This window comes from Podarcis tiliguerta (genome assembly GCF_965153285.1).
Source record: "Podarcis tiliguerta genome assembly, chromosome: 2".
Lineage (NCBI taxonomy): Eukaryota > Metazoa > Chordata > Lepidosauria > Squamata > Lacertidae > Podarcis > Podarcis tiliguerta.
Genome location: NC_139535.1, coordinates 14611781 through 14630491, shown reverse-complemented (window position 1 = coordinate 14630491; position 18711 = coordinate 14611781). Strand labels below are relative to the sequence as shown.

The 18711-nt window shown below is 49.7% G+C and overlaps 1 protein-coding gene across 7 annotated transcripts in view; it reads right to left on the bottom strand.

Annotated features, from left to right (window-relative positions):
- Positions 1–18711, bottom strand: part of DDR1 (discoidin domain receptor tyrosine kinase 1) — a 106599-nt gene that overhangs the window by 66017 nt on the left and 21871 nt on the right. Inside the window, exon 1 of one of the 7 annotated variants that reach the window (XM_083424895.1) lies at positions 4278–4556. The exons of 2 other annotated variants lie outside the window; for them this stretch is intronic. The gene's annotated coding sequence lies outside the window, so the exon portion shown is untranslated. Of the gene's footprint in view, positions 1–3745; positions 4219–4277; positions 4557–18711 lie in introns of those variants that run through there. 4 more of the 7 variants (XM_083424892.1, XM_083424893.1, XM_083424889.1 and 1 more) reach the window with 4 other exon arrangements.

Genomic DNA, 18711 nt, shown 5'->3' with positions numbered 1-18711 from the left:
ACTTCCCTGCCAGTGTTAGATCTTCAGATTTATGCTAATCGCCAAATGGCACCTTAAACCACGGTTAGGGTCGCCACCAGAGAATGTCTACGCACCAAGAAGAAGAAGAAGAAGAAGAAGAGTTTGGATTTGATATCCCGCCTTTCACTCCCCTTCAGGAGTCTTAAAGCAGCTAACATTCTCCTTTCCCTTCCTCCCCGACAACAAACACTCTGTGAGGTGAGTGGGGCTGAGAGACTTCAGAGAAGTGTGACTGGCCCAAGGTCACCCAGCAGCTGCATGTGGAGGAGCGGAGACGCGAACCCGGTTCACCAGATTACAAGACTACCACTCTTAACCACTACACCACACTGGCTCTCCTTCTTCTTTCCGAATGAAATTACCAGTATTGGCATTCATTTTATTTCTATAGCACTTTACGTTTTAAAGAAAAAATCTCAAAGCAGTTTACAACACATTAAAAACATCAAATGAAACCACCCAGAATAAAACAAATTCAAGCTTCGAAGGAAATATTTCAGATCCTTCTCTAAGTAACATTTTCCTTTCCCCATATTTATTTACCTGCTTAATTTATATAGTTGCCCATAGTGGAAATACTCTAGGAAGCCAGTGTCGTGTAGTGGTGAAAGTGTCAAACTAGGACCTGGGAGGGTGACCTAAGACAGGTGAACTAATGCCAGTGTACTGGAAGAAGCAAAGATCACCAGTTTCGAAGCAAACATTCTTCAGCATCAACTTCGTTGGACTGGTCATGTTGTGTGGATGCCTGATTATCGTCTGCCAAAGCAACTACAGTGGTACCTCGGGTTACATACGCTTCAGGTTACACACGCTTCAGGTTACAGACTCCGCTAACCCAGAAATAGTACCTTGGGTTAAGAACTTTGCTTCAGGATGAGAACAGAAATCGTGCTCCGACGGCACAGCAGCAGCAGGAGGCCCCATTAGCTAAAGTGGTGCTTCAGGTTAAGAACAATTTCAGGTTAAGAACGGACCTCCGGAACAAATTAAGTACTTAACCCGAGGTACCACTGTATTCCGAACTTAAAAATGGAAAGCGTAATATTGGTTGTCAACAAAAGAGGTTTAAAGACTGTCTCAAGGCAAATCTAAAAAAATGTAGTATAAACACTGACAACTGGGAAACACTGGCCTGCGAGAGCTCCAGTTGGAGAACAGCCTTTACCAAAGGTATCATGGGCTTTGAAGACATTGGAACTCAGAACGCAAGGGGAAAACGTGCTAAGAGGAAAGCACGCTTGGCAAATCCACACCGTGATGAACTCCCGCCGGAAACCAATGTCCCCACTGTGGAAGGACGTGTGGATCCAGAATTGGCCTCCACAGTCACTTACGGACTTACTACTAAAACCGTGTTTATGGAAGACAATCTTACTCGGCTACGAGTGACCGCCAAAGAAAGTAGAAGAGTGTCAAACTAGGACCCAGGAGGGTGACCTCAGTGGGTGACCTTGGTCCGCTCACAGCCTCTTAACCTACCTCAAGGGGTCGTTGTAGGGATTAACCAAGATTGGGGGGGGGGGTTGAATCATATACTCCTTGGAGGAAAAGGTGGAATATAAACTAAGCTACTCTGCTTGCCTGCTTAAGAAAACTGGAGGGGCCAGCCAGATGGGGATGCCCATCGCCAGCCTGGTATCCACAAATCTCCATGCAGTTGCAATTGGACCCGTGCCACTTGCAAAACGTGCCTGGCAAATTTCGAACACTGAGTATGACAAACGTTGGATACAAGCCAATATCCCCCCTGGCAGTTTGAACCCCCTTGTGAACCATGTGGGGCTTCTGGCTACTGCTGCTGTCTCATTAAACATGGTGATTACAGGACAAGATGGTTTAAAAACATCAGAAATCTGCCTTGTTGTGACGAACCCCAACCCTGTTAATAAAAATAATAATGCTTGTCTGTATGCACAGTGCTCTTCTCAAGAGTGCTCTCCCTGAATAATCACCATAATAAATCTCTAGCATTGCAACCCTGGTGCATTATAGTAATAGTCTTGATTTCTAAACTCAAGTCCACGGTTGCTGTATTAAAACGCCAAGCAATTATTTGTTGCTGTTAGAATCCTGGCATTTCTCGGATGCCCAAACCTAAAGAGAGCCACTTCTATTCCCCTGCTTGGAACCAGAGGGAAAGGTTAAGAGCTGTTCTCTCTCTGCATCCATCGGCAAGCAGCAGGAAAGCTCAAAACCCACCTGCCTTTCGAAAAGCAGCTGGCGTCACGGCTGAAAAATGGGAAATGAAGGGCAACTTTGCACATGCTGGAGTTTCAGGCCCCTGGCCGTAAAGCCTCTTGGTCAGAAAAGCCAGATGAAAGGGGTGGGGAAGAGGGAAATCAATCAAAGGGTGGAATCTGATCTCAGTTTTTACAAGATGCACATTGTGGGAAACACAGATCAGAAATGACACCACGTCTCAGATAAAGGGTACTGGGCAGGGGGTGTTTGGAAACCTATTTTCCCCTAACCCCAGAAAACCAGGGGGGGCAGGGGGGAGAGAACCTAGCTGGGGTTGCCTTGGGATGTTTCACAGGTAATAATAATAATAATAATAAACCCTTCCATACAGAAAGCAGTCACATCCACAAACTAGTGTGCAATCTCTGAATCATCTGTGGTTAGATGTAAATACAGTGGTACCTTGGGTTACATACGCTTCAGGTTACAGACTCCACTAACCCAGAAATAGTGCTTCAGGTTAAGAACTTTGCTTCAGGATGAGAACAGAAATCGTGCTCCAGCGGCACGGTGGCAGCAGGAGGCCCCATTAGCTAAAGGTTAAGGACAGTTTCAGGTTAAGTACAGACCTCCGGAACGAATGAAGTACAGTACTTAACCCGAGGTACCACTGTATATATCTGTACACTAATGCCAGCAGCGATTTCAGTATGTATTACTACATTTCTCTCCCACCTTTTCTTCAAGGCTGCGAACATGGTTCTCCTCTCTCCATGTCATCCGTACAACAACCCTGTGAGGTAGGTGGACTCAAACCCTGGTTCCCCAAGTCCAAGACCAACACTCTAACCACTCCAACACACCTGCTCTCTTTGTGCAAATCCCCCAACGACATGAACAGGTGCAGCCCAGAGCCTAGTCCCACGCTCTAACCACTACACCACACTGCCGCCCCTCTTCCGAAAGAGCTCAAGAGCAGCGTACAATTGAGAGCAGGGGAAATTTAAGCAAAAAAGAAAACAAGGAACTGGAAAACGAACGCATATTATACATGTGCGAGTCACTGCGCATTCAGTAGTGCACACAATTGTGGGTAGGACGAGTTGGGTTGCATGCTAATTGCCACACAAAAGCGCAGCCCATTCGCGATGTCTGCCGCAGCCCATAACGGTGAGGGAAAGGCACTCTGCCCATGACCAGGGACACTCTTCTTCGCACGTTCCAGGAATTAAACCGGACGCCGAGGAGCTTCTGTTGCTAAGCGATGGGGAGACCCAACGCTGCCTAAGCTCAAGACCCCGCGACGCCCCAAATCCACTTCTCTTGACACGTATGTATACAAAGCAAGCAGGCGGCAGGTGATAATGGCTTGAAGCCAAGCCCAGACCAGGAACTGGGAAGAAGCCCCAGTTTGTTTTCATTGCATTATGGACTCCTCCTGCCTCGCCCGGGTTCGTCTCACTTTCAACGCTGGCTCAAGGTTACAAAAGGAAGGAAAAGGAAAAGGCGCTCGGGAGTGGAGAGGTTGGGGGGGGGTTACCTTTTCTGGGTTCTCCTCTTCAAACTCAAACAGCGCTTAAATCCACCCAGTTACAGAACGGGGTAAAATGTGGCGGAAAGAAGAGAGAATTAACTCCGCCAAGACAGAAAGATAGAAATTCCAGCTCCGGAGCTCACTTGGTAAGAGGAATAATCCAGCCGGGAACCAGGGCGCAAAGAGAAGGCGCGTCTGCCGTGCGCAAAAGCGCGAGCCGGAGCCGAGCCGCCTTGCAACTGGCGAGGGAAAAGAGTCCTGCTCCGAAGTTGCACAGCCAGTTGCTCCCGGCTGATCTCATCCAGCCCGATTTGCATAGCTCTCTCTCTCTCTTCCCCTCCCCGCCTTGGCCGTCCTTGGCGGGGCGGGGACTCGGCTGCTGCCCGCGGCCGGCTGGCGCAGGAGGCGTTGCAACGCGCGCGCTTCCCTCCCTCCTCCTCTCCCTCCTCTTTCCTTTCCTTTCTTACACCCACCTCTCCTGCCCGGCCCCCTCTCGCTTCGCCTCGCCACCGCGCCAGCCTCTCTGAAATTAACTCACGCCTTTTTTGCTCAGCTGTTGGCCAGTTTCTCTCTCTCTCTCTCTCTCTCTCTCTCCCAAGAGAGGCCCCCCTCGCCTAGTTTGGTGGCGCTTGGATTGCGCCTGCAAGAGAGGAGAGTGAGAGAGAAGGGGGGGGTGGAGGCAGCGGCGGCTCCTCCTGGGCTGCTGTACCCCAAGGCGAAGCTGAGCTCCGAAAGTCGCCGGGCAAAGGTCTCTCGTCCCTCCGGCTTTTTGTCTGGAGAGAAAAGGGCAACCTGGGAAGGATCGCTCTGTGATTTCTTTGTGAGAGATAAGATAAAGCCAAGTGTTCTTAAAGCGCCACTTCTCCAGCCTGCTGAGGAGGGAGAGGAAAGTTTCTCTGAAGCAATCAGTGTTCCAGATCTTTTTCTTTTATTGTAGCTGTTTGCTATGCCATGGCATGCGTGGCGCTGTAAAAGAAAAAATATAATAATACAAGAGGCTGGAGGTGCTTTTATAGAATAATAGAATTATAAAGTCCTGTAGCCCAACCCTCTATTATGCAGGAATAAACTAGAATTCAAGACGGTGGGAAACGGAGGAAGAAAATGAAAACACGGACAGAGATAAACAGTGGGAGAATACATGTATGTGTGTGGTTGTTTAAACTACAAGTGATTTGTTGTGGGATCATTATTATTTAGTAATGTGTAATGAACTTTGTGAAGACAGGAGTGCCTGGCGTGCTCTGGTCCATGGGGTCACGAAGAGTCGGACACGACTAAACGACAACAACAATGAACTTTGTATAATAGAATGATAGTTACCGTATTTTTCGCTCTATAAGACGCACCAGACCACAAGACGCACCTAGTTTTTGGAGGAGGGGAAAAAATATATATTCTGAATCTCAGAAGCCAGAACAGCAAGAGGGATCGCTACGCAGTGAAAGCAGCAATCCCTCTTGCTGTTCTGGCTTCTGGGATAGCTGCGCAGCCTGCATTCACTCCATAAGACGCACACACATTTCCCCTTACTTTTTAGGAGGGGAAAAGTGAGTCTTATAGAGCAAAAAATATGGTATTTCCTTTGAGTAAACAACACTGTCCTTCCTCCAAGGAGCTCAGGCTACCCTGTCCCCAATTTTATCCTCACAACAAGCTTTTGAGGCAGGCTAGGCTGAGGCAGGCTAGGCAGTGGGTGGCACTGTGGGTTAAACCACAGAGCCTAGGGCTTGCCGATCAGAAGGTCGGCGGTTCAAATCCCCGTGACGGGGTGAGCTCCCGTTGCTCAGTCCCTGCTCCTGCCAACCTAGCAGTTTGAAAGCACGTCAAAGTGCAAGTAGATAAATAGGTACCGCTGCGGCAGGAAGGTAAACGGCGTTTCCTTGCGCTGCTCTGGTTTCGCCAGAAGCGGCTTAGTCATGCTGGCCACATGACCCAGAAAAACTGTCTGTGAACAAACGCCAGCTCCCTCAGCCTATAGAGCGAGATGAGCGCGGAACCCCAGAGTCGTCTGCGACTGGACCTAATAGTCAGGGGTACTTTTACCTTTACCTTTTTAGGCTAAGGGAGAGTGGCAGCTCAAGGTCACTCATCAAGATCCTGAAGAACTGGGATACCATGGCGCTCTCGCTTTCTAACATGGCACAACAATGTACAGAGGTGGCACTTACCATCCTCCCCCCCCCCCAAAAAAATATTTTATTCAAGTTGGCACCCCTGACAGTGTGGGGTAAGTTTAAAGAGGGAGGGGGCACAGCAGGTATCAGCAGCGAACCTTGCTGGTGGGTCAGGAGGAGAACCCACAAGTTCCCACAGGTGCCCCACTCTTGCACAGCTGGCTTGCAACCTGATCTAAGGTAAGTTGCAATAGTAACTTTGTTGTTGTTTAGTCCTTTAGTCATGTCCGACTCTTTGTGACCCCATGGACCAGAGCACGCCAGGCACTCCTGTCTTCCACTGCCTCCCGCAGTTTGGTCAGACTCATGCTGGTAGCTTCGAGAACACTGTCCAACCATCTCTGTCGTCCCCTTCTCCTTGTGCCCTCCATCTTTCCCAACATCAAGGTCTTTTCCAGGGAGTCTTCTCTTTTCATGAGGTGGCCAAAGTATTGGAGCCTCAGCTTCACGATCTGTCCTTCCAGTGAGCACTCAGGGCTGATTTCCTTAAGAATGGATAGGTTTGATCTTCTTGCAGGCCATGGGACTCTCAAGAGTCTCCTCCAGCACCAATAGTAACTTTATCACTGTGCAAATATACGGACGAGGAGGAGGAAGAAGACGAAGAAGGTCCCCAAATGGTTCACGGTAGGTTAGATCTGAAAAGGTGAAGATTACTGAGCAGGGAAGAGTGAGAAGAGTTCTAAATATCACACCACCGGAATTTGTTTTGAGAAAGATATGTGACACTACAGAGGCCATCCAAGGTATTTGATAGTGTCCACAACTTTCCTGGACCTTGCAGCGGTGTGTGTGTGTTTGTGAATCATGCCATTATCAAACCCAGGATTTCCTGGCTTCAGGAATGACTTAGATCCTGCTTCTGTGCTGCCTGTTGGCTTTCCACAACGCATCTCCTCTCTCCGGACTGGAAATTACAGAATTGCTGAGAGTGAAAGCTAAGCTGGCACAAGGGCAGAGCGTGACAATAGAAAAGCATTTCCCAGCAGCAAAGGTTTCCCCTTTGATTATGGACGAGCCAGAACGAGAAACTGATTAATACACATGGACGTGACTTATTTCATTTTATGGGGGGGGGGGGGCCTTTTGCAGAACTTAGGAGCCAGCCAGGTTTTCAAAGGAAAACCTGCGGAGGAGACCCAAATGCCAGGGCATGGAAGGTTCCTGCTCTTAACTGGTGGGTGCTGATCTCCTCCCCCTCTTCACCTCCATATTCTCACAGCCGCTCTTATTACGACCAGAAGGGTAGCTGCGTTCATCTGTTACAACAAAACACACACACCCGAGAGAGGGAGAAAGGGCTGTGGCGTCTTAAAAACGAACAGATTTATTGTGACATATGCTTTCGCACATCAGATGATGTGGGATCTAGTCTACAAACGTTTATGCCCTAATAAATCTGTAAGTCTATAAGGTGCCGCAGAACTTTCTCCCGTGGGCACAGCTGCAATTAAGTCACATCTTTTAGAGCTGTGCCCTAGCACTGAGAGAGGTTCTACAGATGTGGCCCAAGAAACCCTGGTTCAAATTAGGGAAGAGGGTTTAAAATGGGTGCTATCATGGGTGCTTATTGAGCATTCATCCTGATTAGTTGGCAGAGAAGTTGGCTGCAGCGGGCAATGCATTTCTTGCAGGCAGGAACTGCTGCCCCTGCAGATCCTGCCGCCCGAGGCAGTTGCCTGACCTTGCCTCATGGGTGGGCCGGCCCTGAAGACCGGTATACATTGGGAGAATAGAAACCTTTGGCTCACGATTTGGATAGCCATAACAGGAGAGAGAGATCCTCATAATGCAGTGGGAGGGGAGAGAGACCCAAATGCCCTTGACTGCACCACTGCTATCTGACCTTGACATAGGAACATGAGAAGAGCTTTCTGAATCAGGCCAGAGACCCATCTAGTTCACCATCCTGTGAGAAGCCAGCAAGCTGGGCCTGAGCACAAGAGCCGTCTTCCCCTCTGGCATTCAGAAACTAGGACTGCCAGATTTCCCCGGACATTACTGGGATTTCAAAGGTGCAATTGACCTCCGGGGGTAATTTCTGAAAGGCGGTGCTTTGTCTTGGATCTTAGAGGCAAGTCAATTGATAAAACACAGAGGGGGGGGGCATTTTTGTAAAAACAACTTTCAGGGAGTCCTCGTTTTTACTTTTTGATACAGTGGTACCTCAGGTTAAGAGCTTAATTCGTTCTGGAGGTCCGTTCTTAACCTGAAACTGTTCTTAACCTGAGGTACCACTTTAGCTAATGTGGCCTCCCGCTGCCGCTGAACCGCCACCGCACGATTTCTGTTCTCATCCTGAAGCAAAGTTCTTAACCTGAGGTACTATTTCTGGGTTAGTGGAGTCTGTAACCTGAAGCGTCTGTAACCTGAAGCGTCTGTAAGCCGAGGTACCACTCTATTTGAGAATCCTACAAAAGCTCACTGCCTCTAGCGTAACCATCATGGCTGTTAGTCATCGATAGCCTTTGCCTCCATGATGTTGTCTAATCTTCTTTTAAGAACTTATGAAGAGCCTGACATACAGATGATCTCAGTAAGAGGGACCAACAGAATGACTTACTATGGCACAAGGCCTCCCTCATGGGAATTGAGGCAGTCTTATTTTTGCTTTCCTGCTGCTTGCTGGATGCTTTTACTGCTTTTTTTTTTTTACCGCTGACTATTTATTGCATTTCATGACGACTTGAGATGTTTGAGCTATTGATTATTTTTACGATCCTGTTTGCCTGGTTTTATGCTGCCAGTTGCTTTGAGAGCTCTTAAGGGGCGGAAAGGGAGGTTTCTGCCAGGATGCTCCAGGAATTTCTAGCAGGGAAGGGGTCCCCAAACTAAGGCCTGAGGGACTCGTTTATCCAGCCCGCAGCGACCCCACCCACCCACTGCCGTCACCTGCTCTTACCGGCATGGCGCTGCGCGGCTGCCCACTTCCGGGTCGGAGGAGCACCGGAAATAGCTTGTGCGCATGCGCAAGTGTTATTTGTGCATGCGCAAGCATTATTTCTGGTGCATATCCAGGTTAGAGGAGGCCCGTGCACATGAGCACAAGCTATTTCCGGTGCTCCTCCAACCCGGAAGTGCACTGGAAATAGCGTGTGTGTACGCATATGGGCACACGCTCCCCCGCCTTCTGGCCCGCTGTGTTATCGGCACTGGAGACACCGGCCTGAGGCGCGGTAAGTTTGCTGACCCCTGTAGTAGGGAACGCTAGTACTGCATAAAGGAAGGAAGCAGTTTGTGTCTCCGAATAACTGTTTGCTGTCCACTTCAAAGCCTGCCCCAATGTGCGCAGGGTTCAGAGCACTCGGGACACATCCATAGAACCAGTTTATCTGAGGATTCATAGGGACGCAGGTGGCGCTGTGGGTAAAAGCCTCAGTGCCTAGGACTTGCCGATCAAAAGGTCGGCGGTTCGAATCCCCGCGGCGGGGTGCGCTCCTGTCGTTCGGTCCCAGCGCCTGCCAACCTAGCAGTTCGAAAGCACCCTTAAGTGCAAGTAGATAAATAGGTACCGCTTACCAGCGGGAAGGTAAACGGCGTTCCGTGTGCTGCGCTGGCTCGCCAGATGCAGCTTGTCACGCTGGCCACGTGACCCGGAAGTGTCTGCGGACAGCGCTGGCTCCCGGCCTATAGAGTGAGATGAGCGCACAACCCTAGAGTCTGGCAAGACTGGCCCGAACGGGCAGGGGTACCTTTACCTTTACCTTATCTGAGGATTCACCCTGATCTCTTTGCACAAAGTTTGCAGGAGGTTAGACAGCACTGGTTATTTACTGCACATTTGCTGTGACAGTTTTGCAGGGAGGTTATAGGATGTTGTGTTGAGGTTATAGGATGTTGAGCAATTGCTGTCCCATGCTTTCTAGTAATAATAATCATAGAATCATAGGACTGTAGAGCTGGAAAGGACCCTGAGGGTCGTCTAGTCCAACTGCCTGCAATGCAGGAATATGCAGCAGTCTCATACAGGGATTGAACCTGCAACCTTGGTGTTATCAGCACCAATTCTAACTAACCGAGCTATCCAGCCCATCTGATTGGGTTGCCCCAGCCACTCTGCGCAGCTTCCAACAGAATTTACAGAAACACACCAGAACATCAAATATTAAAAACCTCTGGTGCATTTTGCCATTACTTTCTCTATTGCAAAAAGTTCAGTTTGGGGGGCAAAATGGGTTTGTTGTACAAGGCAGAGCACCCAAAATCCACTTTAATTACACTGCCTGAAGTTGCATCTGGTTGGCTACTGTGCGAACAGGATGGTGGACTAGATGGGGCCTGATCCAGCCGGCTCTCCTTATATGCTTTTGCTGGTATGTATGCTTGGGTATACGCCTGCTTCTTCGGAGGAAAGCAATGACCAACCTAGACAGCATCTTAAAAAGTAGAGACATCACCTTGCCAGCAAAGGTCCGTATAGTAAAAGCTATGGTTTTCCCAGTAGTGATGTGTGGAAGTGAGAGCTGGACCATAAAGAAGGCTGATCGCCGAAGAATTGACGCTTTTGAATTATGGTGCTGGAGGAGACTCTTGAGAGTCCCATGGACTGCAAGAAGATCAAATCTATCCATTCTGAAGGAAATCAGCCCTGAGTGCTCACTGGAAGGACAGATCCTGAAGCTGAGGCTCCAATACTTTGGCCACCTCATGAGAAGAGAAGACTCCCTGGAAAAGACCCTGATGTTGGGAAAGATGGAGGCCACAAGGAGAAGGGGACGACAGAGGACGAGATGGTTGGACAGTGTTTTCGAAGCTACAAACATGAGTTTGACCAAACTGTGGGAGGCAGTGGAAGACAGGTGTGCCTGGCGTGCTCTGATCCATGGGGTCACGAAGAGTCGGACACGACTAAACGACTAAACAACAACAACAACAACATGCTTGGGTAAATCCCCCAAGATTTGGGTAAGACGAAGGGAGCAGTTAGCATTTCAGCAAGGTCTGTGCTTTTCTCTGCCGCTCAGCTACTCTTAAATTAAAGATCAGGCGAGAGAGAGGTCCTGTCTGCACAGATCTCCTGTGTCATGTCTAATTTGGCCCTTAAAAAACCGGAAAAGATTCGGAGGAGAGCAACATAGATGATTGCTGGTTTGGAATGCATGATTAACGCCGGAGGAAAAGCTGAAGGAACGGGGCAGGTGTAGCCCCGCGTGAAGGAGGATTAAGGAGAACATGGGCAGTGATTTTCCAAGGATCAGAAAGACTGATGTAAATAAGAAGAAGACCACGACCTTGAGGGATGGGTCAAGAAGAAGCAAGGCAAGGGTTTTCTGTGCAGGCGGGCAGGCTCAGGTTGGGCAACATCAAGAATCACGAGGACACAGAAAAAGGGCCCTTCCAAACTAGGGGTTCTCTTCGCGGCTGCATTTTGACACATTTCATCATCATTAATTTATTTATACCCCGCCCATCTGGCTGGGTTTCCCCGGCCACTCTGGGCAGCTCCCAACAGGATATTAAAAACACGATAAAAGATCAAACATGAAAAACATCCCTAAACAGGGCTGCTTTCAGATGTCTTCTAAAACATAGTTGTTTTGTTTCCTTGACATCTGATGGGAGGGCGTTCCACAGGGCGGGCGCCACTACCGAGAAGGTCCTCTGCCTAGTTCCCTGTAACCTCACTTCTCGCAATGAGGGGAGCTGGACCTCAGTGATGCAATAACAGTGCATTAGAAGTGGAGTTAGGCTGAAGCATATATGCTTCGTTCTGTTTTGTTCAGCAGTTCTTCTTCAGTGTTACCACATTATTACTCGAAGGGGAGGGAGACATTTTTGCATACTGTATGTTGCTGGAAACCAAAGGAAGTGAGAGTCGCTCTTCATTTCAGTCCTGTATTAGGCAGCGTCATCTCATCTTTCCCATTTAGCTCAGTGCCATGCTGTAAGCCACCCAGAGTGGCTGGGGAAACCCAGTCAGATGGGTGGGATGTTGTTGTTGTTGTTGTTGTTGTTGTTATTCCAGCTGGTGCTGAGCCCTCCTGCTAGTGTTCTGCAGTCTTCCTCCACCACCAAACAGCATTTAGGTGCTGGCAGCTCACCAGGGAAGGCTCCATGGGCTGAATCAGGTCCACAGACCACTAATACAGCCCTTACCTCCTAGTGGTAGCAGCAAGAAAACACCTAGAACGTTTGCCAAGCTAAGCAGAGTCCGGTATGGTTCCAAATTGGATGGGAGACTGCGTGCTGAGATTCCTGCATTGCAATTGGTTGGACTACACTGGACTAGATGATCACCCATGGCTTCCCCCAAAGCATCATGGGAACTGTACTTTGTTAAGCAGGGGCAGAGGAAAGAGGGTGCCCAGGGTGTCACCACTGAGGGGGTGACAAAATGCTGGGCAGCATTCACCGTAGGGTCTGCAGCATGCCTGAGCCACGCGTCTCTCTGCACTGGCCAAACGGTCCACCCGCTCCCCCCCCCCCCCAGTTGTAGTGCGGCTGAGTGGGAGGAGGCAGGCAGGCTCTGGAGGCCCCACGGAGCGCCCCGCCCTCACGCCGCCCTGAGCGCGCCACTCCAGCAGCCTGAGCAGCTTCCTCCTCCGCTGTTGTTAAGGGTACTGAGAGCTGCTTGGAGACACCTATTCCCCTCACAGAGTGCAATTACCAGAGTGTTTTATGGAATCATAGAATTGTAGAATTGGGAGGGACCACAAGAGTTCATCTCATCCAACCCCCTGCAATGCAGTAATCTTTTGTCCAACGTGGGGATCGAACCCACAACCCTGAGATCAAAAGTCTCACGCTCTACTGACCGAGCTATCAATCCCTCTTCCCAGGGAACTCTGGGAACTGTAGTTCTCTCCCAACAATTCTCTGTGCCCTTAACAAACTATAGTTCCCAGGAAGCCACAACTGTTTAAAGTGGTATCATACCGGTTTAAACGCATAGTGCAGATGGAACCAAAGTCTCATATGCACTACTATATGCAGCTAAGACCAGTTTTGCATTTGTCACAATTTAAATTGGAGAAAAGAGCTGGTGCAAAGGGTTAACCGAATTATTCTTCCACATTAGAGCCCTGATCCAGCCTGCCCTCCCCACTGGGATGCTTTTAAACAAAGGCAAAACCTGTCCCGGTGATGCAATCCTGGATCTGCCATGTGACACGTCTAGGAATGACCTTCGAATAATAGGCTCTCAAGGAGAGATTTTGAGCTCCTCCAGGTCCTTTTCAGATTGCCTGCCTGCCTGCCACCCAGGCACTGGCTGCTGCAGGCCCGGGCAGGTAAAACATCAACCCTAAACAGCTTGCTTAATAGCGGCAAAGGCTTGAGCAGGGCAGGTCTAGACGTCTCCTGCTGGATTAGCTGAAATGACTCAGAGAGCAGCTGGGAGGGGAGAGGGAGACACAAGGAAGCTGGAATTTCATGTGGGGGGGAGAGGCAGGGAGGCGGAACCCCCCTGGGTTCCCAAGGGTGGAATCCAGCAAGTGGGAGAAAGGCCAGGGTGACTTTCTTTCTGGGCCTGAATATTCAAGGAAGAGCGTGGGGTCAGCCGTGGAAGGTAGCCGACGGGTTTTCTGAGACGGGAGTTGGAGCCCAGCCGGGGTAACACAGCCCTTTGGGGCTGGGGAGAGGAAATGGAGCTGTCTCCTGTCTACACACATAGTTCAGGAAGGCAGCATGGGATTCTGGAAGCAGGATTCTCCCGTTCTCTGGGAGGCGGCGGTGAACGGAATGTGCCGGCCCTGTCATGAGGCAAGCGGAGGAGGCTGCCTCAAGCTATGTTTCTTAGGAAGGGCAGCAGCTCAGTGGCAGATCGCTCACTTTGCAGGCAGGGGGTTCAAAGTTCAGTTCTCGGCCCCTCCGGGTCGGGCTGGGAGAGACACACGCCCCTGGAATCCTGGACCAGCTACATGGGCCAGCACTGAATCGGCATAAGGCAGCTTCCCATGATCCGAAGCACTTTCTGTGACATGTTAGTTTAAGGGAAGGGCTGTAGCTCAGTGGCAAAATGGTAATCTGGAGCAGAGTGTGTTTCAAATATAGCTCTGGGCCACACAGCACAGGTCGTCCTCTTGCACAGCAAGACACACTGGAAAGGGCAGGAGCTGCACGAGAGCACACTGTGAGTGGCACTTTGTGAGTAGGAGTAATAATGATAATAATAATAATAATAATAATAATAATAATAATAATTTATTATTTGTACCCCGCGGCGGCTTCCACAGAGACCAAAAATGCACTAAAACGTCACACATTAAAAACTTCCCTGAACAGGGCTGCCTTAACATGTCTTCTGAATGTCAGGTAGTTGTTTATCGCTTTGACATCTGGTGGGAGGGCGTTCCACAGGGCGGGCGCCACTACCGAGAAGGCCCTCTGCCTGCTTCCCTGTAGCTTTGCTTCTCGCAATGAGGGAACCTCCAGAAGGCCCTCGGCACTGGACCTCAGCATCTGGGCAGAATGATGGGGGTGGAGACGCTCCTTCAGGTATATTGGGCCGAGGCTGTTTAGGGCTTTAAAGGTCAACACCAACACTTTGAATTGTGCTCGGAAACGTACTGGGAGCCAATGTAGGTCTTTCAAGACCGGTGTTATGTGGTCTCGGCGGCCGCTCCCAGTCACCAGTCTAGCTGCCGCATTCTGTATTAGTTGTAGTTTCCGGGTCACCTTCAAAGGTAGCCCCACGTTGAGCGCATTGCCGTAGTCCGCAGTAGGAGGAGGAGGAGTGAAATTTGGGTTTCCTGCCCCAGGCCCTGATTAAAATACCCGTGCAGAAGTTCGGATATGTTTCTCAGGTTGAGAAACGTCAAGGCATGCCCTGAGGGTCGGATCAAAGCTGCCACCAAGTCCATCCTCTGGTTTCTGAGAGCGGACAACTCAACGTTTGTGGCAAGCCTGTGCAACCAGACCACATGGAGAAAGGTGGATCCAAGTGCAGATTGTGGCTGGTTCAAAGCAGATTTGCAGGACCAGCCTCTTCCAAGTGGGCCAGTTCAGGTGAACTGAGAAGCAGCCCTATCTGATTATCGAACAACTGTAAGTCTAATTCCCTTTGGGGAGAGACCATCACTCGGGAGCTCAGTAGTTTTCTACATGTCCGAGGTTCTTATCTTGGCATCTCTTGTTTAAAGGTTTCAGGCAGCAATTGATGGGAAATATCTCTGCCTGAGATGCTGGAGAGACAACGCACCATTAGACAAATAAGCAGTCAGATAATGAAAAGATCCCAAAGTCAGGAATCATATGGATTAAGCCCTGAATGGAGAAACTTTTAGATGCTGTTGCATTGCCCAGCTGCCATCATCCCTGACCTCTGAGCATGCTGGCCGGGTCTGATGAGCAGGGCCATCTTTACCCGGGGGTGCAAGGGGTGTGGGGCACCTGGGCGCCGAATTCTGGGGGGGTGCTAGGCGCCCACCGCTGAAGCCGCCTTAAGCTCTTAACTATCTTGTTGTTGTTGTTTAGTTGTTTAGTCGTGTCCGACTCTTCGTGACCCCATTGACCAGAGCACGCCAGGCACTCCTGCCTCCCGCAGTTTGGTCAAACTCATGATGGTAGCTTCAAGAACACTGTCCAACCATCTCGTCCTCTGTCGTCCCCTTCTCCTTGTGCCCTCCATCTTTCCCAGCATCAGGGTCTTTTCCAGGGAGTCTTCTCTTCTCATGAGGTGGCCAAAGTAATGGAGCCTCAGCTTCACGATCTGTCCTTCCAGTGAGCACTCAGGGCTGATTTCCTTCAGAATGGATAGGTTTGATCTTCTTGCAGTCCATGGGACTCTCAAGAGTCTCCTCCAGCACCAGAATTCAAAAGTATCAATTCTTCGGTGATCGGCCTTCTTTATGGTCCAGCTCTCACTTCCATATGTCACTACTGGGAAAACCATAGCTTTAACTATACGCTTAACTATCTACCTGTTATGAAATAATAAATAATTTTGATCAAGCTAGAAAAACAAAATACATATATAACTAGGTATTACCAAAATATATACCTACTGTTCCACTTAGGGACGCGGGTGGCGCTGTGGGTTAAACCACAGAGCCTAGGACTTGCTGATCAGAAGGTCGGCGGTTCGAATCCCTGTGACGGGGTGAGCTCCCGTTGCTTGGTCCCTGCTCCTGCCAACCTAGCAGTTCGAAAGCACGTCAAAGTGCAAGTAGATAATAAACAGGTACCGCTCCGGTGGGAAGGTAAACGGTGTTTCCGTGCGCTGTTCTGGTTAGCCAGAAGCAGCTTAGTCATGCTGGCCACATGACCCGGAAGCTGTACGCCGGCTCCCTTGGCCGATAAAGCGAGATGAGCGCCGCAACCCCAGAGTCGGTCATGACTGCACCTAATGGTCAGGGGTCCCTTTACCTTTACCGTTCCACTAAAAGACTTTTGACTTTGTGCGCTCATTTACCAAAGACACATCATGGGCAGCTTCCGTGGGGCCGGCGCCCCTCTCCTCGTCCCCCTCCTGGTCCTGCTCCAGGGTGCCCAGACCCACAAAGGTGAGAAACTCCTTGAGGCGCCCCCCCTCCCAGCCGGGGACCCTCCTTCTCTCGCTCCCCCTACACCACGCTCCGAGGAGCAGGCTTAAGCACCGACGGAGAGCCATCCCGGGGAAGGGGAAACGTGCCCTGCTGCCTGCCCTTCCTGGACCCTGAGACCGAGAGGGACAGGCTGCTTCTTGGCCGGCTTCGGGGCTGGCGAGCTGAGGGTCACTTCTGCTCACCGGCATGGCAAAAAAGGGTTTTTTTCCCCACTTTGGCGAACTCCTCTGCCCTAAGGCATAAGCGTGGTGTCTGACATAAGCATAATAAGAGTTAATTTGGGGGCTAAACTAAATTTGGGGGCACTGGGCGGATATTTGCACCCCGGCGGCGCATATGCTAAAGACGGCCCTGCTGGTGAGAGTTGGGAGTCCAACAGCGCATGGAGGGCTACAGATTCCCTATCCCTGGACTACGGTCTGGGTTAAAATTAGGTGGCGGTGGTTGTGAGGAATGGTAGCTGTCCCAGCGCCCTGGTATTTCTGACTCATCCTTCCAAATGAACAAAACATTCTGAGCCTGCCTGGTTCAAGAGAGATTGCAGGAGAAAGGCGAGAGGAATGATTTGCCTTATTAAATCCCAGTTGGACTTCTGATCTCTCTAGCTAAAGGATCTTGGGCGGATGTGCTCTTTCTGAAAATATCTTTGTCTGTGGTTTTAAGAGGGATGCTGCCTGCAAGTGGAGTCAAAAGATCAGCTGTCTTGCAGCAAAAGAACAGCAACAAACTTCAGGAGGTTATGTACAGATAGGAATGGACAGAACAGCCAGGCTTGGCTCTCTCGTTCCTCCTTTTTCCCATCTTTAATTCGGTTCCAAATGTCTCTGCAGCAATTTGCTATTTTTTAAAAAATATTGGAAATTCTCCAGCATTTCCATGCAAATTTCTCCTAATGAGCACGTGTCGGTATGCAATTTTGATTAAGGTATGCCGTTTTTCATAATACAACGCATTTCCGTAGGTATGCTATTTTTGTTTTTTGCACTCACTTTCCTCAATATATGCATTTTTTTTGGTAAACTTTGGTTGGAGAACTGCATTGAAAAAATTATACAGTGGTGTCTCTGGTTACGAATGCTTCTGGTGACGAATGCTTCAGGTTACGAGCTCCACTAACCCGGAAGTAGCTGCTCCTGGTTGTGAACTTTGCCCCAGGATGCAAACGGAAATCGCGCACCAGAGGTGTGCGTGCAGTGGGAGGCCCCATTAGCAAAAGCGCACCTCAGGATAAGAATGGTTTCATCTTAAGAACGGACCTCCGGAATGAATTAAGTTCGTAACCAGAGGTACCACTGTAATCTAGATAAGTATGACTTTTGAAGGCTAGCTGCTTTTCGATTTGCACACCGGTTCGAAAAGCGTGAGTTGGGGAGTTTCTCGTTAAAATGCAAACAAAATTAAAGTCCTCCCCCTTCCCTTTTGTAGAGGCTGATCAGTCACTACGGTCCCAGCACGTCTCCATCTATGGCAGGACTTCCTCTGAGGGATATAAAGTTCAAAACTAGGAAGCTCTGGGAATGGGTTGCTTCTGTTTAGGAAAGCCTGGTTAGCTGAATCAGTGAGAATCAGTGAGAATACCACTGAAGCTAAGGGGGAAACACCTAAGAAACGTTGGATAGGAAGAAAACAAAAGACAAAGGGCTAAGGGGGGGGAGGAACTGTATCAACCTGCCTTGCTCAGATGGTGGGGCAAGACAGGTTGGTACATCTCCTCCTTCCCTTCCCTGGCTCTTGAGTTGTGTGTGTTGCCTTTCTCTCTTTCCTCCTTTTCCATTTGTCCTGGGGTGAACTGGAAAGGTTCCTTGTGGTTTGGGATTGTAGCTATGGAACTTTCCACACCCAACTGCACTCTAGCTGTTGTGTATACCTTTAACAAACTACAGTTCCCAGAATTCTTTGGGGTGCTCTAAAACATGGTGGGTAGGTGTGTTTGTGTGTGCACAGCCTTAGTTTTCTGCTTTGAAAGTGACCTGGAAACTACAACTAATCCAGAATGCGGCAGCTAGGTTTGGTGACTGGGAGCGGCTGCCGAGACCACATAACACCGGTCCTGAAAGACCTACATTGGCTCCCAGTACATTTCCGAGCACAATTCAAAGTGTTGTATACCTGAAGGAGCATCTCCATCCCCATCAGGTCCAGCGCCGAGGGCCTTCTGGCAGTTCACTCACTGCGTCAAGTAAACAGGTTATAGGGAAGCAGGCAGAGGGCCTTCTTGGTAGTGGCACCCGCCCTGTGGATCGCCCTCCCACCAGATGTCAAGGAAATAAACAACTATCTGGCTTTTAGAAGACATCTGAAAGCATCCATG